Source organism: Eucyclogobius newberryi, unplaced genomic scaffold, assembly GCF_026437365.1.
Source record: "Eucyclogobius newberryi isolate DKJ021-1_F unplaced genomic scaffold, fEucNew1.0.hap1 SCAF_7, whole genome shotgun sequence".
Lineage (NCBI taxonomy): Eukaryota > Metazoa > Chordata > Actinopteri > Gobiiformes > Gobiidae > Eucyclogobius > Eucyclogobius newberryi.
The window spans coordinates 21,242,928-21,263,376 of NW_027316389.1; the positions used below are offsets into that span (position 1 = coordinate 21,242,928).

Genomic DNA, 20,449 nt, shown 5'->3' on the forward strand with positions numbered 1-20,449 from the left:
GATGCAGTGACAGAGTGAATCCACTGGTCCATATTCACCTGCCGATAGTGAAACATAGATCTGAGTGTCGTCTGCATAATTGTGATAGGACACATTTTCACTGCGTATCAACTGACCCAACGGCAGCATGTAGAGATTGAACAGAAGGGGACCCAGGATTGACCCTTGGGGCACTCCACAGGTCAGGGTCATGTGGTCTGAGACACAGGACCTTAACCAGTTTAGAGCAATGCCAGTGATGCCCACCCAGTCCTCTAGTCTCTGTAAGAGGATCCCATGATCGACAGTGTCTAAAGCAGCACTCAGATCTAACAGAATTAAGACTGAGGCTTTGCCCGTGTCAGTGTTCAGGCGGATGTCATTTGTCACCTTGACAAGAGCAGTCTCAGTGCTGTGATGAGGTCTAAAACCTGACTGAAAAACATCAAATGAGTTGGTTATTAAGAGGAAATCTGTAAGCTGTTGGTAAACAACCTTTTCAAGGACTTTGCCCCAAAATGGCAGATTAGAGATGGGCCGGTTATTACTCAGTACTGCAGCATCAAGACTGCTCTTCTTTAGGAGAGGCTTTATGACCGCAGTTTTCAAAGACATTGGGAATGTTCCAGATTGAAGCGACATGTTGACTGTGTGAGTGAGTGGTGCAAGTAAACTGTTCAGCACAGACTTTAGAAATCTGGTGGGTAACACACGGAGGCAGCATGTAGATCAGGGGTGGGCAATTAATTTTTACAAGGGGCCACATGAAAAACCTGAGTCGTCTCCGAGGGCCACACCAGCGATAACTTAAACCTGCTCAATTTTCTTCCATTGTAAAATGCACTAAATTATTAATTTTAAATAGCTGGTACTGGTAATTAGAAAAATACAATTATTCTGTTTATATTTATATTAAGCTATGTGAAATTGTGGTGTATAGGTCAAAAAAAAATCATTAATCAGTACAATTTATTCTTAACTTCTTTAACTTTTCCTCAAACTGTGAATTACAACACATTTATAGAAACACATCAATACAACAAAACATATTTTAATGTTTCCACCTGATTTTGCCAATTCAGTGAGAATAATCCAGTCTGTTCTGGGCTTGACTAAGTGCAGTAATAGAGGATCTGTGTTTGGATTTGTTGAACTTCATCACTGAGAATGTCTGTTCACATGTGTAAGTAGATCCAAAGAGTACTAGAATCCTCTGAGCATGCCTCCTCAGGTGTGGAAAGTTCTCCACTTTGAGGGAGGAGTAAAAGTCCAGCAGTGAGACTGACCTGAAGTGATCTGCCAGAAGTGTGTCAGACTGCAGGTCAATGAGTTCCATCTGAACATCACTTGGTGCATTGTCCACGGAGTTGAAGGGAGAAGAAACAATGTGCATTTCACTCTCAAGAGTTTTAAAATCTTGTAATCGCCTTGAAAACTCTCCATGCAGTGCTTCTAACATGGTTGAGTACTTGTGGAGGTGATCAGTTGACCGTGTGGCTTCCTTTAGTGTTGGCAAGTCTGTCAGAATTTTGTCCTTCACTTGGCATGAGAGAAGCTGCAGCTTTCTCATGAAAGCCTTCACCGCACTGTACATCTCATGCACAAACAGGCCCTTGCACTGCAGTTTGACATTCAGGTCGTTCATTAGTGCAGTAACATCCACAGCAAATCCGAGGTCTGCCACCCGGTCTTCATCTGAAAACTCTGGCATGTTATGTCCTTTCTTCACACAGAATTCCTGAATCTGGTCTCTGAGGTCCCAGACACTTTTCAGTACTTTGCCCAGGCTGAGCCACCTGACAGCACAGTGATAGGGTATGTTGCCACGTTCAACGTCATTTTCTTCCAAAAGTGCAACAAATTGTCTGTGATTTAGTGCTCTTGCTCTGATGAAGTTAACCGTTTTTTTTACAACATCAACAACATGGTTCAATTTTAACATTGACTTACACAACACTTCCTGATGTATAATGCAGTGCAAAAATGTCAATTTCTGCTCAGGGTTCATTTCTGTCTTTATCCTGCATTCTCTTTAAAAGTCCAACATTCTTCCCTGTCAGATTTGGACAACCGTCTGTTGTCACACCTGTCAGCTTGTCCCATTTCAGTCCTAACCTGTCCAAACATGCATTTACCTCTGTGAGCAAGTCATTACCAGTGCTTGTCCCTTTCATTGACTGCATGGCTGCCATCTCTTCCGTGATTTGAAAGTCTGCAGTCATTCCACGTAAGAAGATGAGTAGCTGAGCGGTGTCACACACATCACAGCTCTCATCCAAAGCCAGAGAAAAACAGTCAAATTTGGCGGCTCGGTTCTTCAGCTGAAGCTCCAAGTTTCCAGCGATGTCCTCAACCTGCCTTGTTACGGTACGTCGGGGGAGTGACATGTTCTCAAATGCGCTCTTTTTCTCCGGGCATATCAGTGCAACAGAGTCCAATAAGCACTCCTTTATAAACTCTCCGTCTGTAAACGGCTTACTTTTTCTGGCAATTTTGTGGGAAATGACAAAACTTGTCCTGACTGCTTCATCTCTGTGGGTGTGAAGTTTGATAAATAGTCCTTGTTGGGCTTGCAGTTGTGCTAGCAATGCATCAGCCTCTGTTGCGCGCTCTTTATCAGACAGATTTCTGTATTTTTCCTCATGCTTGATTGTGTAGTGGCGACTCATATTATATTCTTTAAACACAGCGACATGTGTACCACAAATCAGGCACACGGCTTTACCTTTAATTTCTGTAAAGACATACTTGGCAGTCCATGTCTTATTGAAAACACGGCACTCCATGTCAACTTTTCTTTTCTTAGCATCAGCACACATTTTGAGGGCGGCATCTCTTTGTGCTGTTCACCTTCACGCACAGCTTACATACACGTACGCTACACAGAAGTGCGACACCTTTCAAAATAAAAGCGGCACAGTTGTATGGCACTGATTTTTTTTTTAAATTACGTTGTAATCAAATGGAATTTATGATTGGCCTCATGCGGGCCGGACAGAGAGGCGCAAAGGGCCGGATCCGGCCCGCGGGCCGTATTTTGCCCAGGTATGATGTAGATGAACTCGGACTGGTGATGATCTCATGGACAGTTTTGTCAGTTACAGGTGCAAAGTGAGTTAGCTCTAAGTGTCCAGGTGGTTTTAGGGTAATTTTTTGCATTGTGGGATTTATAGCATTTTTAATGCCCTGAACTTGGTCATTAAAGAATAATGCAAACTCATTACACTTGGATGTGGAAATGAGTTCTAACGGCAGCTGAGCTGGAGGGTTTGTTAATCTGTTTACTGGGGCAAACAGGATAATAAAAATGTCACTCACATGCTGAGTAAGACCAAAGGTTTAAAGAACAGGATCAAGCTCTTTTCACAGAGAATATGAATAACATTTCTCAGATATGTCCGCCTAACTGGCCTTTTGTTTTGTGTGATGTGACTACGGAGATAGCATTAGGGGAGGCAGTTGTCACACAGGGTTCCGGGGTCGTTTTCACCTTTATTATGACTATAAGTCCCAGCAACGCTGAGACCCAGTGCATCCTAGGAGAGATCAATCTCAGAGGATGGGAGCGGGCAAGCAGGTGGGAGTTTGATCAATACTGAGGGGTGACAGTTTGGGTGATAGACCAGGTGAAAGGAGGATAGGTGGGGGAGCTTTTATTGGTGTAGCAGGAGAGATGAAACTCCTGTGGGCCAGTTTTTATTTTTTTGTGTGAAAATAGACAAATTATAATATGTGTTTTGAATTAAGGAAGGATAATGCGCCAGAGCCTCTAGATCATATGGTGACAGGGTAACATTGTGCAGTTCTAGTTTGTTTGGAACATGTGTTGTTGTCTTTAATCCACTTTAATTTGTTTATTTTATTTATTTATTACTCATCAAAACATTTTGTTACTGCTTCTTTGTGTCATCATTCAAAGATCACTATTATAAGTCAGGAAAGGTGAGGAGTGCTATACCAGGATAATGATAAAGGCAGGAGAGACTAAGGGCCGTATTTTGCCCTCAGTCTCAGCGTTACCTTGGGCTTATTTCCAGACATATTCCATCGGAAGTCGAAACAAGAGGTGAGAATGCCAAATATTAGGAGGAGTGAAGAAAATTGAGGGCGTGGTGCATTCTGTGAAAGGCCAGAATCGTAAGGAATAAACCATAGTCCGCTGGAGTCGTGTTTCTGTCTCTATCATAAACAGCGCAGCGCCGTTACGCTACACAATAACAGACATGACACTGTGATACAAACCTAAATGAATGTTCTTTTGAAAGGTACAGTAGCTCTGTCAACGCTATGCTAAATCAAAGCCATCTGAATATGATTGACCACCAGTCTGTGGCTGTTTCTACACTATTATATTGGACAGTAAAATGTGTAATGGAGGAAGTAAGTGACAAGAAATCCATTCTGTCTCAATTAAGTCTGAGTAAGACTCTATACATTGTTTCTTCTTAGTTTTATTAATCCTATTTTAGAGTACCTCAAAGCTACATTTACCTGTGAAATTAATCCTGATGTTCCTGAAAAATCCAAGATGCTTTAAGGACACTCTTCTTCAAGAAAGAAGATCTTTCCTGAAAACTATGTATTCAGATACTATGACTCACAACACCACATGTGTTCAGAGCAGTGGACCTACGCTCCACATCCAAATCTGTCAAAGGCTTAATCCATATTAACTAAACACTTCCTTCTCTCTATAATAGGAAGTAAATATCAGCAAATTAATTTGAACAATATGAGACATCAGGCGTTCTGCTGCCTGTATCTAGAGCCAGGGTTTTGGTCTGGTCCATCTCTGGCTCTGTTTTCGCCCACTTGATCGAGCTCAATATCCATCACCAGCCGCTTTCTCGAGGCTCCAACCTCATCCTCAACAAACCTTTGACTGACGTAATAAACTCCTCCCAGGGATCTGCATCCAAAGAACATGACTCACGGTAGTTACACCAATATGTTTTACAGCCAGAGGGACTCTGGTGCAATCTGACACCCGTAATAAACTGTTAGCGTGCCTCATTTACCACAGCAGTGATACATTACACAGGGGATGACAAGTTGATTACTCCCCCTGTGGCAGCTGTGTAAACTGGATTATACTTTAGTGAGTATAATAAAATCACCACTATTTACAAACTGTAGAGACTAATGTTACTTTAACTAAGTCTCCGTCTAACACCTGTAGTGTTTTCTAAAGCCTCTAGACATTTAGGGACTGTGGGGGCCCTCATAAGATAAGATAAGATATTCCTTTATTGTCCACACATGGGGAAATTTCATTGTTGCAACGCAGGTAGATACAGAGGAAAAGGACAGATAACTTAAAGGAAGTTTGAAAAACACTCTTAATAGAAGAACTCTTATGAACAAAACTCTTGTAAAAACACTCTTAATAGAAGAACTCTTATGAACAAAACTCTTGTAAAAACACTCTTAATAGAAGAACTCTATCTAACAAACTGAGTTATAAATTGCTAATAATATTACATTTTAGATATACCAGAATACTGAAAACTATTTAGTTTTTTGTTTGAGGGCCCCAGACTCCAATAAGGATTGGGATTTATAAAATTGTATTTACAGGTACTGTAATTATATTTAAAAATATATATACTAGTCACTTTCAGGTTGTATTACAGACATCAAACCACTATGCATTACAGTATTTATAATTTCAAAGTGGGTAGGGAGTATGGGGGCAACACTGAGCATTTCTGCTTATGACACCCAAATGTTTAGCAGCGGCCCTAATCTCATAAGCCATATATGACATTTAACTGTCATTGAAACATACTTTGTAAGAACATATTCATATGCAATTACTGTCGTGATCACATGCAATGGTATTTATGTATTTATTTATTATTTATTTGTCTATGGGAGTTTTTATTTATTTATAGGAGATCTTCTACTGAAAGTGTTTTTCAGACTTCCTATAAGTGATCTGTTCTTCTGTATCTGCCTCTGGATCTACCTGCGTTGCACCAATTTCCCCATGTGGGAAATTTCCCCATGTGGGACAATAAAGGAATATCTTATCTTATCTTATCTTAACATCAGAGCAGATATAAGGAGTCTGACAGGACCCTCAGAGTGTGTGGCTGAACTGTTCCGGCTTGTGGTGAGTTCAGCTTCTGCCATTACAAGAACACATGCTATTTTGTTTATTAACTTTAAATTATGAATTAATTGATTCAGTATTATTAGTACTAGTATTAAGTATTATTCATTATTGTATTTCAAGACTTTGCTAAATAGCTAATCACTACTTATCACTTATTACTGTCTCAACAGGACTGGAGAATAGAATATTCTTTTCTCATAGAACGTTTTAAGGTATGTACAAAACATTAAATGTTTTCTTTTTGTGTGGGTTAGCCCTAGCTCTAACATACCTACTGCACTGTGTTGGAAGGATTTTTTGTCACGTTCTATTGAATTGTTGCGTACACCAGACGGTTCTTACCGATAGGCCAATATTTAAAACATTGATAGAAAACAACAATAGTATTTTTTTTCAAAAAACAGATATTCCAAATGTTAAAATGTTAAATTTATAGGTGGATATTTTCTTGAACCTAGCTCTCTAGTCTGCAGAAGTGTTTGGATGCTTCCTTTAGACATTCAATTTCACTTTAGTTTCTATTTTTCCTCAAACATCAGGCGATCCATAGCTGATTGCAACCTTAAATCACATATTAGTACAAATGAGTACAATTATCCTATGAATGTATTCAAGACAAAGAACCATTCAATGAAAAACTTTATCTTTCAGAACTAAAACGCCACCATGAGTACGGACGCGGGGATGGCCATTTATGGCAAGGCTGCCATTTACCTCCGTAAACCAGAGAGGGAAAGAATCGAGGCTCAGAGCGCACCCTTTGATGCCAAGTCTGCCTGCTATGTTTGTGATGTCAAGGAGCTGTACCTCAAAGCAACCATCCTCAAGAAGGACGCTGGCAAAGTCGCTGTCAAGCTCTTGCTGACTGAAGAGGTTAGTGTATTTTAATGAAAATATAACTCAACAACAGAATTAACAATGCCCTACTTACACGTTCTGTCATAGGAGAGGACAGTTAAAGAAGATGAAGTCTTCCCCATGAATCCTCCCAAGTATGACAAAATTGAGGACATGGCCATGATGACCCATCTCAATGAGGCCTCTGTGCTTTATAACCTCAAAGAGCGTTATGCAGCATGGATGATCTACGTAAGACACATTTTATTTAACAGATGCTAACACATAAGCTCTGCATTAAGAACAAGTTAATTAATGTTAGTGTGCACATTTCTTCAGACCTACTCTGGGCTGTTCTGCGCCACTGTCAACCCCTACAAGTGGCTGCCAGTGTACGACCAAGAGGTTGTGACTGCCTACAGAGGCAAGAAGCGTATGGAGGCTCCACCCCACATCTTCTCCGTTTCTGACAACGCTTATCAGTTTATGCTTTGTGGTATGGCTCATTGACAGAAAAACTTAAAGTAATGTTCAAATGATACATAAATGGATAATTGTTAATATGTATTTTGGTTTATATCTTAACAGATAGGGAGAACCAGTCTGTCTTGATCACGTAGGTTTCTCATTTGTTATTGTGCTGAATTATTACATGGATTCACATATGGTTCTTACAAGTCTGTTTTCATCCTCAGTGGAGAATCTGGTGCTGGAAAAACTGTGAACACAAAGCGTGTCATTCAGTACTTTGCAACAATTGCCGTTAGTGGTGGAGAAAAGAAGCCTGAAGGAAAGATGCAGGTTTGTTTCGGTTTAAATTTACTGAAAACTTATTCAGGACAAAAAATGTGAATTCAAAAGATTTAAACGCAATCTTCATTTTCTTTGCAGGGTTCTCTTGAGGATCAGATTATTGCAGCCAACCCTCTGCTGGAGGCTTATGGTAATGCCAAGACTGTGAGAAATGACAACTCCTCTCGTTTTGTAAGTATTACAACATTAGATTTTTTTAAATTTTTTATTTAATATTAAAACATTATTTGACTTTAATCAAACAGGGTAAATTCATCAGAATTCATTTCAAAACAACTGGTAAACTGGCTAGTGCTGATATTGAAACTTGTAAGTACAGTTTTGCCATTAGAGTGGGTTGTAAAATGATTTATTGTGTTTTTTTTAACAAAGTTCCCGACTCTTCTAGATCTGCTGGAGAAGTCTAGAGTGTCATTCCAGCTTTCCGATGAGAGAGGTTACCACATCTTCTACCAGATGATGACCAATCACATGCCTGAGCTCATTGGTGAGTAAAATCCAGATAAAGCATAAATACATAGGATTTTCTTTTTTGGTCTCTAAAACATCTTGTCTGTTTCTTGAAGAAATTTCTCTCCTCACAACCAACCCATACGATTTCCCTATGTGCAGCCAGGGTCACATCACTGTTGCCAGCATTGATGACAAAGTTGAGCTGGAAGCAACTGATGTAAGTGACTCAGAAATCACAAAGACTATACAGAAAAGAATAGCATGTAATTATGGGAATTTATTGAAACCAGAATGCCATTGACATCCTGGGATTCTCCCATGAGGAGAAGATGAGCATCTTCAAAATGACTGGTGCTGTCCTCCACCACGGTAACATGAAGTTCAAGCAGAAGCAGCGTGAGGAGCAGGCTGAGCCAGATGGCACAGAGAGTAAAAGCAGCATAATGTCTTCTGAAATAGTCTTCTGAAATGATTATTATACTGGTTTGATATATATGAACACAACATATGTATATCGTTATAGATGCTGACAAAGTTGCTTACCTGCTGGGTCTGAACTCTGCTGACATGCTTAAGGCTTTGTGCTACCCCAGAGTCAAGGTCGGAAATGAGTTTGTCACCAAGGGACAGACTGTGCCTCAGGTAAAGTGAACATTTGAGAGGCAATCGATGTTACAGTTTTGTAAAGAGTTGGCTAACACAAGTTCTTTTAGGTGATGAATGCTGTCCCTGCTCTGGCCAAGTCCATCTATGAAAGGATGTTCTTGTGGATGGTCATCCGCATCAACCAGATGTTGGACACCAAGCAACAGCGAAACTACTACATTGGTGTCTTGGACATTGCTGGCTTTGAGATCTTTGATGTAAACTCAAATCTAAAATGTAAATCCATTTGGTTACGTGTGGGTGCTCATAGAAATACTTGTCTTGTCAGTACAACAGCATGGAACAGCTGTGCATTAACTTCAATGAAAAACTGCAACAGTTCTTTAACCACACCATGTTTGTCCTGGAGCAAGAGGAATACAAGAAGGAGGGTATCATCTGGGAGTTCATTGATTTTGGAATGGACTTGGCAGCCTGCATTGAGCTGATTGAAAAGGTAGGCTATTGGTTTTTTCTTTGATGCTATTCAGGGCCTTTTGTAATCCAAGTATTTCCATTTTAATATTGTAACTTCTAAGTCCAGTTCAAGTCCTAATAAAAATAACACTACAAAACAGAGGAATTTTAGTTTCTAAATAGATGTGTCTTGACTTCCTTCTAGCCCATGGGCATCTTCGCCATCCTTGAGGAGGAGTGCATGTTCCCCAAGGCTTCTGATACAACCTTCAAGAACAAGCTGTATGATCAGCATCTTGGTAAAAACAAAGCGTTTGAGAAGCCCAAGCCAGCCAAGGGCAAGGCTGAAGCCCACTTCTCCCTGGTGCACTATGCCGGTACTGTGGACTACAACATCACTGGCTGGCTGGACAAGAACAAGGATCCACTGAACGAGTCTGTGCTGGGGCTGTACCAGAAATCTTCAGTCAAACTTCTGGCTATTCTCTATCCTCCTGCTGAAGAGGGTATGATAACTGATCATTTATTCATAGTTTCATATTACTTATATCTGATCTTTAATTTTTATAAACAGAGGTTAAGGGAGCCAAGGGAGGCAAGAAGAAGGGTGGCTCTATGCAGACTGTGTCCTCACAGCTCAGGGTAAAGATTCACAAAAAAACATTAAATTGAGGTTGAGGTAAGTTTATTTATCTATTTCTGTTAAACTCTTTATATGCTTGTTTTAGGAGAACTTGGGCAAGCTGATGACTAACTTGAGGAGCACCCATCCTCACTTTGTGCGTTGCCTGATTCCCAATGAATCCAAGACTCCAGGTAAAAATAATTGTGCTGTGACACCGGATTGTCTAATTATTTCCCAAAAACTCTTTGCTGACTATTATTTTGACTCCAGGACTGATGGAGAACCACCTGGTTATCCACCAGCTTAGGTGCAATGGTGTACTGGAGGGTATTAGAATCTGCAGAAAGGGTTTCCCCAGCAGAATCCTTTATGCTGACTTCAAACAGAGGTATCAGTGAACTTTGTGAAAATATGTGTTTGTTTGAAGACAAACGAAACAAGTTATTTCCCTTAAAAGATACAAGGTGCTGAATGCCAGTGTCATCCCTGAGGGTCAGTTCATTGACAACAAGAAGGCTTCAGAGATGTTGCTGGGATCCATTGATGTTAATCATGATGAGTACCGATTAGGAACCACAAAAGTAAGAATATCAGTAAATATAGTTTCTGGCATAGGTTACTTTAGGTTTGCCATGTTAGAATCCCAAAAAATGTTGTATTGTTATACATTGTTTTCATACTATGTTGGTGTTATGTTGATAGGTGTTCTTCAAGGCTGGTCTTCTGGGTGTTCTTGAGGAGATGAGAGATGAAAAACTTGCATCACTTGTCACCATGACACAGGCTCTGTGTCGTGCTTACCTTATGAGAAGCCAGATTGCAAAGATGTCAGAGACAAGGCATGTCCAAACAATACTAAGGAATTAGCTATAATACCAGATATACATTTGGACTAATATGTTGAAATTTCACAGGGATGCCATCTTTACCATTCAGTACAACATCCGCTCATTCATGAACGTCAAACACTGGCCATGGATGAAGGTGTACTACAAGATCAAGCCCCTCCTGAAGAGTGCTGAGACTGAGAAAGAGCTTGTCCAAATGAAGGAGAACTATGGGAAGATGTCCACTGATTTGGCTGCTGCTCTTGCCAAGAAGAAGGAACTTGAGGAAAAGATGGTATCTCTTCTGCAGGAGAAGAATGATCTGCTGCTCCAAGTGGCTTCTGTGAGTACACAGGCAACTTTTACCACAAATTGATACATTATAGTAACAAACAATTGTTTTGTCCTTCAGGAATCTGAGAATCTCACAGATGCTGAGGAGAGGTGTGAAGGTCTCATTAAAAGCAAGATTCAGCTGGAGGCCAAACTGAAGGAGACAACTGAGAGCTTGGAGGATGAAGAGGAGATCAATGCTGAACTAACAGCCAAGAAAAGGAAGTTGGAAGATGAATGCTCTGAGCTTAAGAAGTATATTGATGATCTTGAGCTTACCCTGGCTAAAGTGGAGAAGGAGAAACATGCCACTGAGAACAAGGTTTGACAAGATTATTCCACACATCACACACTTCATAAACATATATGATTCTTAAAGGCGTAATGGACGATTTTTTTTGCCCAAATCTGAGTCTCATTTCCTCGTGGCGTGGATTGCCGATTAGTCCTGCGCACCTACCGCTCACCTGCAGCCGCGTTGGCTCGTCCCCAGGAGAGAAGCACGTTTCTCCGTGGCTGAGCGCATTGATCTATAGTTCAAATCAAATCATCAAATCAAATCAATTTATTTTTGTAAGGCCCAAAATCACAACAGTGAGAAATGAATCAACAATGTCTGTGGTGGCGATGGAGTCAGACAATGTCTGTGGTGGCGAGGGACGATGTCCCAGGGTCCTCTGTCCTTAGACTCTCCTTCTCGGCCAGGAAAAACTACAAAAAAAAACCTCAGTGTACGGGACAAAATTAAGACCGAGAAAGACCGTTCGAGCTGACTCAGAAGAGACGAAAAATCTACAGGAGACGAGAGATGCGATGCGATCCGTCGCGCTAATAAACAAATGCACGTGTGTGATGTATCAGTCCACATAGGGGGAGTGCGCATGTGCACTTCCACCTGAGTTCTCAAATCGCCTTTAAGTGTATATTTTTGAAAACCCAAAGGTGAAGAACCTGACTGAAGAGATGGCCTCTCAAGATGAGAGCATCGCCAAGCTGACTAAGGAGAAGAAAGCTCTCCAGGAGGCTCACCAGCAGACACTGGATGACCTGCAGGCTGAGGAGGACAAAGTCAACACTCTCACAAAGGCTAAGACCAAGCTTGAGCAGCAAGTTGATGATGTATGTTAGCTTTCTACTTGACTCATCCATTTATTAATAAGAAACTTTAAACTTTTAAATATATATATTTTTATATCAAATTGCTTTTCCCCAGCTTGAAGGGTCTTTGGAGCAGGAGAAGAAGCTCCGTATGGACCTGGAGAGAGCCAAGAGGAAGCTGGAGGGTGACCTGAAACTGGCTCAAGAATCAATCATGGATCTTGAGAATGACAAACAGCAGTCTGACGAGAAGCTGAAGAAGTAAGATAAGATAAGATATTCCTTTATTATCCACACATGGGGAAATTTCATGTTGCAACGCAGGCAGATACAGAGGAAAAGGACAGATAACTTATAGGAAGTTTAAAAAACACTCTTAATAGTAATAGAATAGTAATAGAAGAACTCTTATAAACAAAACTCTTATAAACAAAAACTCCTATAGACAAAACCTCTCATTTCTTAATAAGGAATGGAGGGGAAAAATAAAGATAAAAAAATAAAAACAGCTAGCGTAAGACAAGATAATACTACTACTACTAATAATAATAATAATGGTAAAATAAAAACTCTATTTTCATTAGTTATAAGCACATGAATGTGACATTATTGCATGTGAGTACGACAGTAATCGCACATGAATATGACGGTATTGCACATGGTTAAGTCAGTATTGCACGTGTTCAGGGCTAACAGTGTTTGTTATAAAGTCACACAGCAGTAGGTCTGAGTGAATGTATTAAATTACTCTGGCTGATGAAAAACAAACATTTTAAAACTTCTTCTCCTCCAGGAAAGACTTTGAGATCAGTCAGCTTCTTAGCAAGATTGAGGATGAGCAGTCTCTGGGAGCTCAGCTTCAGAAGAAGATTAAGGAGCCTCAGGTAACCTGTCATTTAGGCTGGTTCCAAAAAATAATAATGGATACTCTTTTATCGTGAACGCTTTGATCTGTTCACAGGCCCGCGTTGAGGAGCTGGAGGAAGAGATTGAGGCTGAGCGTGCTGCTCGTGCAAAGGTTGAGAAGCAGAGAGCAGATCTGTCCAGGGAACTTGAGGAGATCAGTGAGAGGCTGGAAGAAGCTGGTGGTGCTACTGCTGCTCAGATTGAGCTGAACAAGAAGCGTGAGGCTGAGTTCCAGAAGCTCCGTCGTGACCTTGAGGAGTCCACTCTGCAGCATGAAGCCACTGCCGCTGCTCTGCGCAAGAAGCAGGCTGACAGTGTTGCTGAGCTAGGAGAGCAGATTGATAACCTCCAGCGTGTCAAGCAGAAGCTTGAGAAGGAAAAGAGCGAGTACAAAATGGAGATTGATGACCTCTCCAGCAACATGGAGGCGGTGGCTAAAGCTAAGGTAGTGTGATGATGGTTACTATGTGAACAGACATCAAGTCATGAAAATTGCTAATAGTAAATTACAAATAAATCTTTAGGAAATCCTGGAAAAGATGTGCCGCACTCTTGAGGACCAACTAAGTGAAATTAAGACCAAGAATGATGAAAACGTTCGCCAAATGAATGACCTGGGTTCCCAGAAAGCTCGCCTCCTCACAGAGAATGGTAAGACAAATGTCAGGTAAATAATTCTGCTTTTTCTGACCAATTATTTACATCTTAGTTGAGTTTGGCCGCCAAATTGAAGAGAAGGAAGCCCTGGTCTCTCAGCTGACCAGAGGCAAACAGGCCTTCACACAACAGATTGAGGAGCTCAAGAGGCAGATTGAAGAGGAGGTTAAGGTATGAAACACATGGTTGTTTGAAACCAGACAATGGTATTGTGAAGCATCATAACATTAACTGTTCACACAGGCCAAGAACGCCCTTGCCCATGGACTCCAGTCAGCCCGTCATGACTGCGATTTGCTCAGGGAACAGTTTGAAGAGGAGCAGGAGGCCAAGGCTGAACTTCAGCGTGGCATGTCTAAGGCCAACAGCGAGGTAGCTCAGTGGAGAACAAAGTATGAGACTGATGCTATCCAGCGTACTGAGGAGCTTGAGGAATCCAAGTGAGTCTAAAATTGGTGGCACAACATTCCAATGCAGATTAATTAATGCAGATATTAATTTTTACTCATCATATTTACTCTTTAAAGAAAAAAGCTTGCCCAGCGCCTACAGGAGGCTGAGGAGCAGATTGAGGCTGTTAACTCCAAGTGTGCTTCTCTGGAGAAGACCAAACAGAGGCTGCAGAGTGAGGTGGAGGATCTCATGATTGATGTGGAGAGAGCTAATGGTCTGGCTGCCAACCTAGACAAGAAGCAGAGAAGTTTTGACAAGGTACAGACTCTTTTCTTATTTGATCAATTTGTAAATTTTCTGTTATATTTAAGACTCTTTTTTTAAATTTGTGAAATCTAGGTCTTGGCTGAATGGAAGCAGAAGTTTGAGGAGGGTCAGGCAGAGCTTGAGGGAGCTCAGAAGGAGGCCCGCTCACTGGGAACTGAACTTTTCAAGATGAAGAACTCCTATGAGGAAGCTCTTGACCAGTTGGAGACCATGAAGCGTGAAAACAAGAACTTGCAGCGTGAGTTTTAACCCAGGATTATTGACATCTATAGTGGAGATTTGAAGACAAATATGTTATTTACATTTATTACATTTATTTCCCCGTAGAGGAGATCTCTGACTTGACTGAGCAGATTGGTGGGACTGGAAAGAGCATCCATGAATTGGAGAAGTCCAAGAAGCAGGTTGAGACGGAAAAGATTGAAATTCAGACTGCCCTTGAGGAAGCTGAGGTAACACATATGTGACTGACAGTGGATAAACCAGTCACAAGTCTCCCCAGAGACATTTTGAGTAATTCAAAGCTATAAAATTATGTCTCACTCATGTAGATCTGATAATATTTTAATAAGTTGTGGTCATTTGAATGTATACACCTCTCAAAACCTTTTACTGTGAAAACGGGGCTCAAACATTCCTGACCTGAGTGAGCCCAGAGTCACAGGGGAGCTTATTTGCATCTCACTGAGATAAACCTTCCCCCTGTCACACTGACAGCACTTTCCCCCTACAGCTGTCACTAAAGACTCAAGAGGAGTGTTGTTATTGATGTAGTGTTATTTTTATTAGGACTTGAACTGGACTTAGAAGTTACAATATTAAAATGGAAATACTTGGATTACAAAAGGCCCTGAATAGCATCAAAGAATCTGAATCAGAATAGGATTTATTGCCATTTGTCGATAAACAGAATTCATCATTAACCAATTATAATTTTTTTGAACACAATGTGAAAGTTATTTTCACGTTAACAAATCACATCTCTACCATCCAGAAGTCTGAGTTGAATTTAAATATTTACTTTTGATTCAGCACCGGAGGATTAGCTAACTTTTGATTTAGCAATTCGGGGCCCGGGGCTAACAAAAGCCTGGAGCTACAGCTTAGCCCCCGGCTAGCCGGACGCAAAAGCCGGTGTAGCCTCCAAAAAGTGATGAAAAACACAAAAACTAACACCATAAAACACACCCCGAAAGACTCTCACAACCCACAAGTCAAGACATACAGAACACGCCAAAAAATACACCACAGAGGCCGGTAACAACAACAGGCTAGTAGCTAGCTAGCTCGCTAACAGCTCCGAACATGAATAGAAAACCCAAACTACTTACGCCATGAGGAACTGGCAAGTATTTCTGCAGACTTCATTCCCTCCGATGATATAGGTGGTCCTGGCAGACTTTCGCTTTGTTTGGGGCTTTTTTTGTAGAAGTCGTCATCTCTATGTCCAGCATCAATGCGGCAAGCACGCAAACAACCAGGGCGTGCCTGCCTTGCATAAGTAGCCATCTGCTCGCAGCCCATTGGCTAACTACAATAACACAGCCTGCTGCTGTGGTCCAAGTAACACCCCCAAAATTCCTGACAGAGAAGGTTGAAAACAAGCCATCTATCACGGCTTAATGTATACTTTTAATACTGCCAATACAGTTTTCTGATACATGGAGTGGCTACTTCATGACTCCAACTTCAACATTCTGCAAAAAAACGAAAATCACTAATTTGGGGGAAAAAAGCTTCTCCGTTTGGTCCGGGCCGACTTGTGGCGGTTTTACGCGCGGCGGGTCACATATACTAACACAAAAAGTTTTTTTTTTTCTGAAATTATTTGTAGCAAGAGAATAAGCTGTATTTCTATTTATGTATTTTGATTTGTTTCAGGGAACCCTTGAACATGAAGAGTCTAAGATTCTCCGTGTCCAGTTGGAACTTAACCAAGTGAAGGGTGAGATTGACAGGAAGCTGGCAGAGAAAGATGAGGAAATTGAGCAGATTAAGAGGAACAGCCAGAGGATCACTGACTCCATGGAAGGCACTCTGGACTCTGAGGTCAGAAGCAGAAATGATGCCCTCAGAATTAAGAAGAAGATGGAGGGAGACTTGAATGAGATGGAGATTCAGCTGAGCCATGCCAATCGCCAGGCTGCTGAGTCCCAGAAACAGTTAAGAAATGTGCAGACACAGCTCAAGGTATTGCATTTGTCGCAGGATGGTTATGTTGCTATAATCCATTTACAATGACTTACTCACTCTTATCCAATCAGGATGCCCAATTGCACCTTGATGATGCAGTCAGAGCTCAGGAAGACTTCAAAGAACAGGCTGCCATGATTGACCGCAGAAACGGCCTGATGGTGGCTGAAATTGAAGAACTCAGGGCTGCTCTGGAGCAGACAGAAAGAGGGCGCAAAATCGCTGAACAAGAGTTGGTTGATGCCACCGAGCGTGTTGGACTTCTGCACTCTCAGGTACAGAGATTTTACAAATTGACTCAAATGTATGACATTCATTACATAAATGTATTTCACCCTGGAGAGACAAAGAGACCACGAGAATGGACTGTTTAGCAAGCTTTATTCGTGAGTTATTTGGCGCTCAGACCCCGGTGGAAGACGTTGCGATCATGGGCACTCCATGATCTATTTGTATTAGATGTCTCCCCCCGGAGCCTGGAGACTGGTGGTGGTAGATGTGAAGAGAAGGTAGAGGATGAGGGGAATGTAGAGGAGGAGCTGGGGAGGTGGTGGGTCGCAGTACGGTTTGAGCGGCCGAGCCATCTGCCTGAGGGCTTAAATGCGACTGCCTGGGCGCTGATTGGAGCGGGGAGGAGTGACTTGAGAGCGTTGATTGGGGATGAGGAGCAGGTTCGGGGGCCATGATGCAGACGTCCCCTGACCTTTCACCCTCCTTCTTTGGCCAGGAAAAACTGCATAACCTCTTTGGGATGAGCGCAGAAACCTGGGAGAGTCCATGGTGAAGTGAGGGATCTGACTCTCACAGACGGACAGGCGGGCGCCCGCTTGAGTGCGATGATGGCGCTGGGGAGAGGGGTCCTTCCATGGTGGCCTTGACGTAGATGGGTGGAGTTAGGTCTTCCAGGCTGAATTTACGCAGGCTTCATGTGTTATACTGAGGTTCAACATGAATATTTGTTGTTTTCTTTCTTTTAATACTTCATAGAACACTAGCCTGCTGAACACCAAGAAGAAGCTTGAAACTGATCTGGTTCAGATCCAGAGCGAAGTTGATGACACTGTTCAGGAAGCAAGAAATGCTGAGGACAAGGCCAAGAAGGCCATCACTGATGTAGGTTTTTTTAGGCATAATTTTGGACTTGATTAAAAGGTAAAAGTCCATTATTAAAGTCTAATGTGTTTACCAGGCTGCCATGATGGCTGAGGAGCTGAGGAAGGAGCAGGACACTAGAAGAAAAATCTGGAAGTTGCTGTCAAAGACCTGCAGCACCGTCTGGATGAGGCTGAGAATCTGGCCATGAAGGGTGGCAAGAAGCAGCTCCAGAAACTGGAGTCCAGGGTAAGACTGACATTGTGAAAACCAAATCAAAATGTAATCAATCCTTTAACAAAACTTTTAAGAAAAACAAGACGTTTTGACTCTCTTCTTAGGGATCTTCTCAAAATAGATTGAAGCTTAAAAGTCTCTGGACCCCCTCCCCCCCTCAAAAGAAATAGGATAGACCCTACTCACCTCTAGTCCCTGAACATCCTTTGGTGTGTTTATCAGTAGAAGTAATGAACTCACGCATGTTACTTTACTCAATCCACATGGTCCACGGGCCCTACGGCACATCCCATTTAACCCAAATAGTGAGATGACTATATTGAGATAGTCTCAAGAAGATGAGAGAGTGAGAAACTAATGTTTCTTGTTAAAGCCTGTGTTTAGACCTTAGACATGTCAGAATGACAGAAGCAGTTCACGCGCTTTCATCTCAGTGAGAATCTCACGTCTTCTGTGATTGGCCGAAACCTCATGCGGGGTTTGTGTTGGTCCTTCTTCCGGTCAGTGCGTAGCACTTTTCTAGAGCCAAATCTCTTGATCATTTGCTGCGCCGCGTCTTGTCGCAAAAAAGCTTTTCCAACTTTTCTGCGACGCCCGCCGAACGAGCACCCGCCCCGCTCCCCGTACGGGCCACGGTGCGCCGTGCTCCCCCGCACGCACCCGCGTGCCTCGCCCGCACCCGCCGCCTAATGCTCGTTGCGGATAGTTTTTAAGCATTTCATAACAATTACTGCCCCAATATTGAGTATTGAAGCTTCAAAGCAACAAAAAGACGAAATGTAGGTTCAACCCCCCCAAGACGAAAAATATTAAGTCTTTTCAGCGTCAACCCATTTTGAGATGATCCCTTAGAGTCAACTCTCATTCAGCAGATTGAGAATGATGAGAGACGAAACACCTTGCTTTTCTAAAACAGTGCCAAGATGACTACAACTGTAGCTTTTTCTACAAAACTTTGAATACTATGAATCATACTTTCTAAAGGTGCGTGAGCTTGAGACAGAGGTTGAAAATGAACAGAGACGTGGAGTAGATGCTGTTAAGGGCGTCCGCAAGTATGAGAGGAGAGTCAAGGAGCTCACCTACCAGGTATGTAAGCCAAATGTAAACTGTATTTATTCTTCTTAACCTATTTTATTTTCAATTACTAACTATTGCTTTTGTGTTTAAGACTGAAGAGGACAAGAAGAACAACACCAGGCTCCAGGATCTGGTTGATAAGCTGCAGCTCAAGGTGAAAGCCTACAAGAGGCAGGCTGAGGAAGCGGTAAGAGCTCAACATTTACATTTATCTTATTCAAAAACATACAGCATTTCTTAACTATATTACATTCATGTGCTGCAGGAGGAGCAGGCCAACGTACATCTGTCCAAGTGCAGGAAGGTTCAGCATGAGATGGAGGAGGCAGAGGAGCGTGCTGACATTGCAGAGACCCAGGTTAACAAGCTGAGAGCCAAGACCCAGGACAGTGGCAAGGTAAATAATTTAGTTTTTTTGTTTTGTATATTGTGCAAAATAGACCAAACCTCCATAATTTTCTTGCAGGGAAAAGAAGCAACTGAGTAATGCCTTGTATTTACGCATTTATTGGGTTAATATTACATTTACTGTATAAAAAATGGCAATTATTCCAATAAACCTTTAAAATCAGCTCTAAATGCCATGTGTGATTGTTAACTTCAGTTTTGTGGAGATTTGTATTTATTCAATGTTTCTTTGAAAAGGATCATTGCATGCTGTGTATTTTGACACCCACTTAGAAAAAATGCCACTTATACTGCTGTGTTCAGCCCAAACATAGATTGGAAACTATACACACAATGCCAGTATCCATGGCTTCACATGAGTTATAATAGTTATAAGTCTGTAAGTAGATATATTTACTTAGATATAATTTCAATGAGATAGATATTTCTGATATATTTTCATGATATTTTTTTTCTGTGGGGCTGGATAATCTTCAAAAAAAAAACTGAAATGTAATTAGGAACAGATCTGACAATATAGGGTTTTGAGGGAAGACAATTAGGTCACTATTATTCCTAAGTTCTATTCCTTTTATTTATTTTTTACATTTTTCAAATTCATAAACATATGAAAACAAACTCAAAGATCGAGAACAAGACCAGAAAGAAAAGGCTTAAACCAAAACAAGCATCCAAGTCATCCACTAAAACAGAACCATTAAAAGAGAAATCATGACACACAGAACCCAAACAAAACGTCCCATTCAGTCTGTTGAATTTGTCTATTTTCAAATTAATTCCGAAAGTAATCTTAAACCATTTTACGAATGTCCAAAGTAATGTCTGTCCAGTCCCTGATTAACGGTGTAATATGTGTCATAAGAGTATGTTCCAGAGGTAACCGTTTATTGCGTCCATGGCAGGAGTCCTCAGGCCCAAGTACATAGTTCCAAAACCAAGTGGAATGGCAATGTAAAAAAGATAGCGGTTTGCCTCCTGCCGCCACAGTTTCTCCAACAGTCTGTATTTCCC

The 20,449-nt window shown here is 41.5% G+C and overlaps 1 protein-coding gene and 2 pseudogenes across 1 annotated transcript in view; 2 read left to right on the forward strand and 1 right to left on the reverse strand.

Annotated features, from left to right (window-relative positions):
* Positions 1 to 1,057: 1,057 nt before the first annotated feature.
* LOC140348479 (general transcription factor II-I repeat domain-containing protein 2A-like) lies at positions 1,058 to 2,648 on the reverse strand (annotated as a pseudogene).
* A 3,399-nt stretch (positions 2,649 to 6,047) lies between these two features.
* The window catches only part of LOC140348794 (myosin heavy chain, fast skeletal muscle-like), a 40,166-nt gene continuing 25,764 nt past the window's right edge, over positions 6,048 to 20,449 (forward strand). The window contains exons 1-2 of the mRNA XM_072434891.1: positions 6,048 to 6,094; positions 6,268 to 6,309. The gene's annotated coding sequence lies outside the window, so the exon portion shown is untranslated. The remainder of the gene's footprint in view (positions 6,095 to 6,267; positions 6,310 to 20,449) is intronic.
* LOC140348796 (myosin heavy chain, fast skeletal muscle-like) lies at positions 6,746 to 19,603 on the forward strand (annotated as a pseudogene).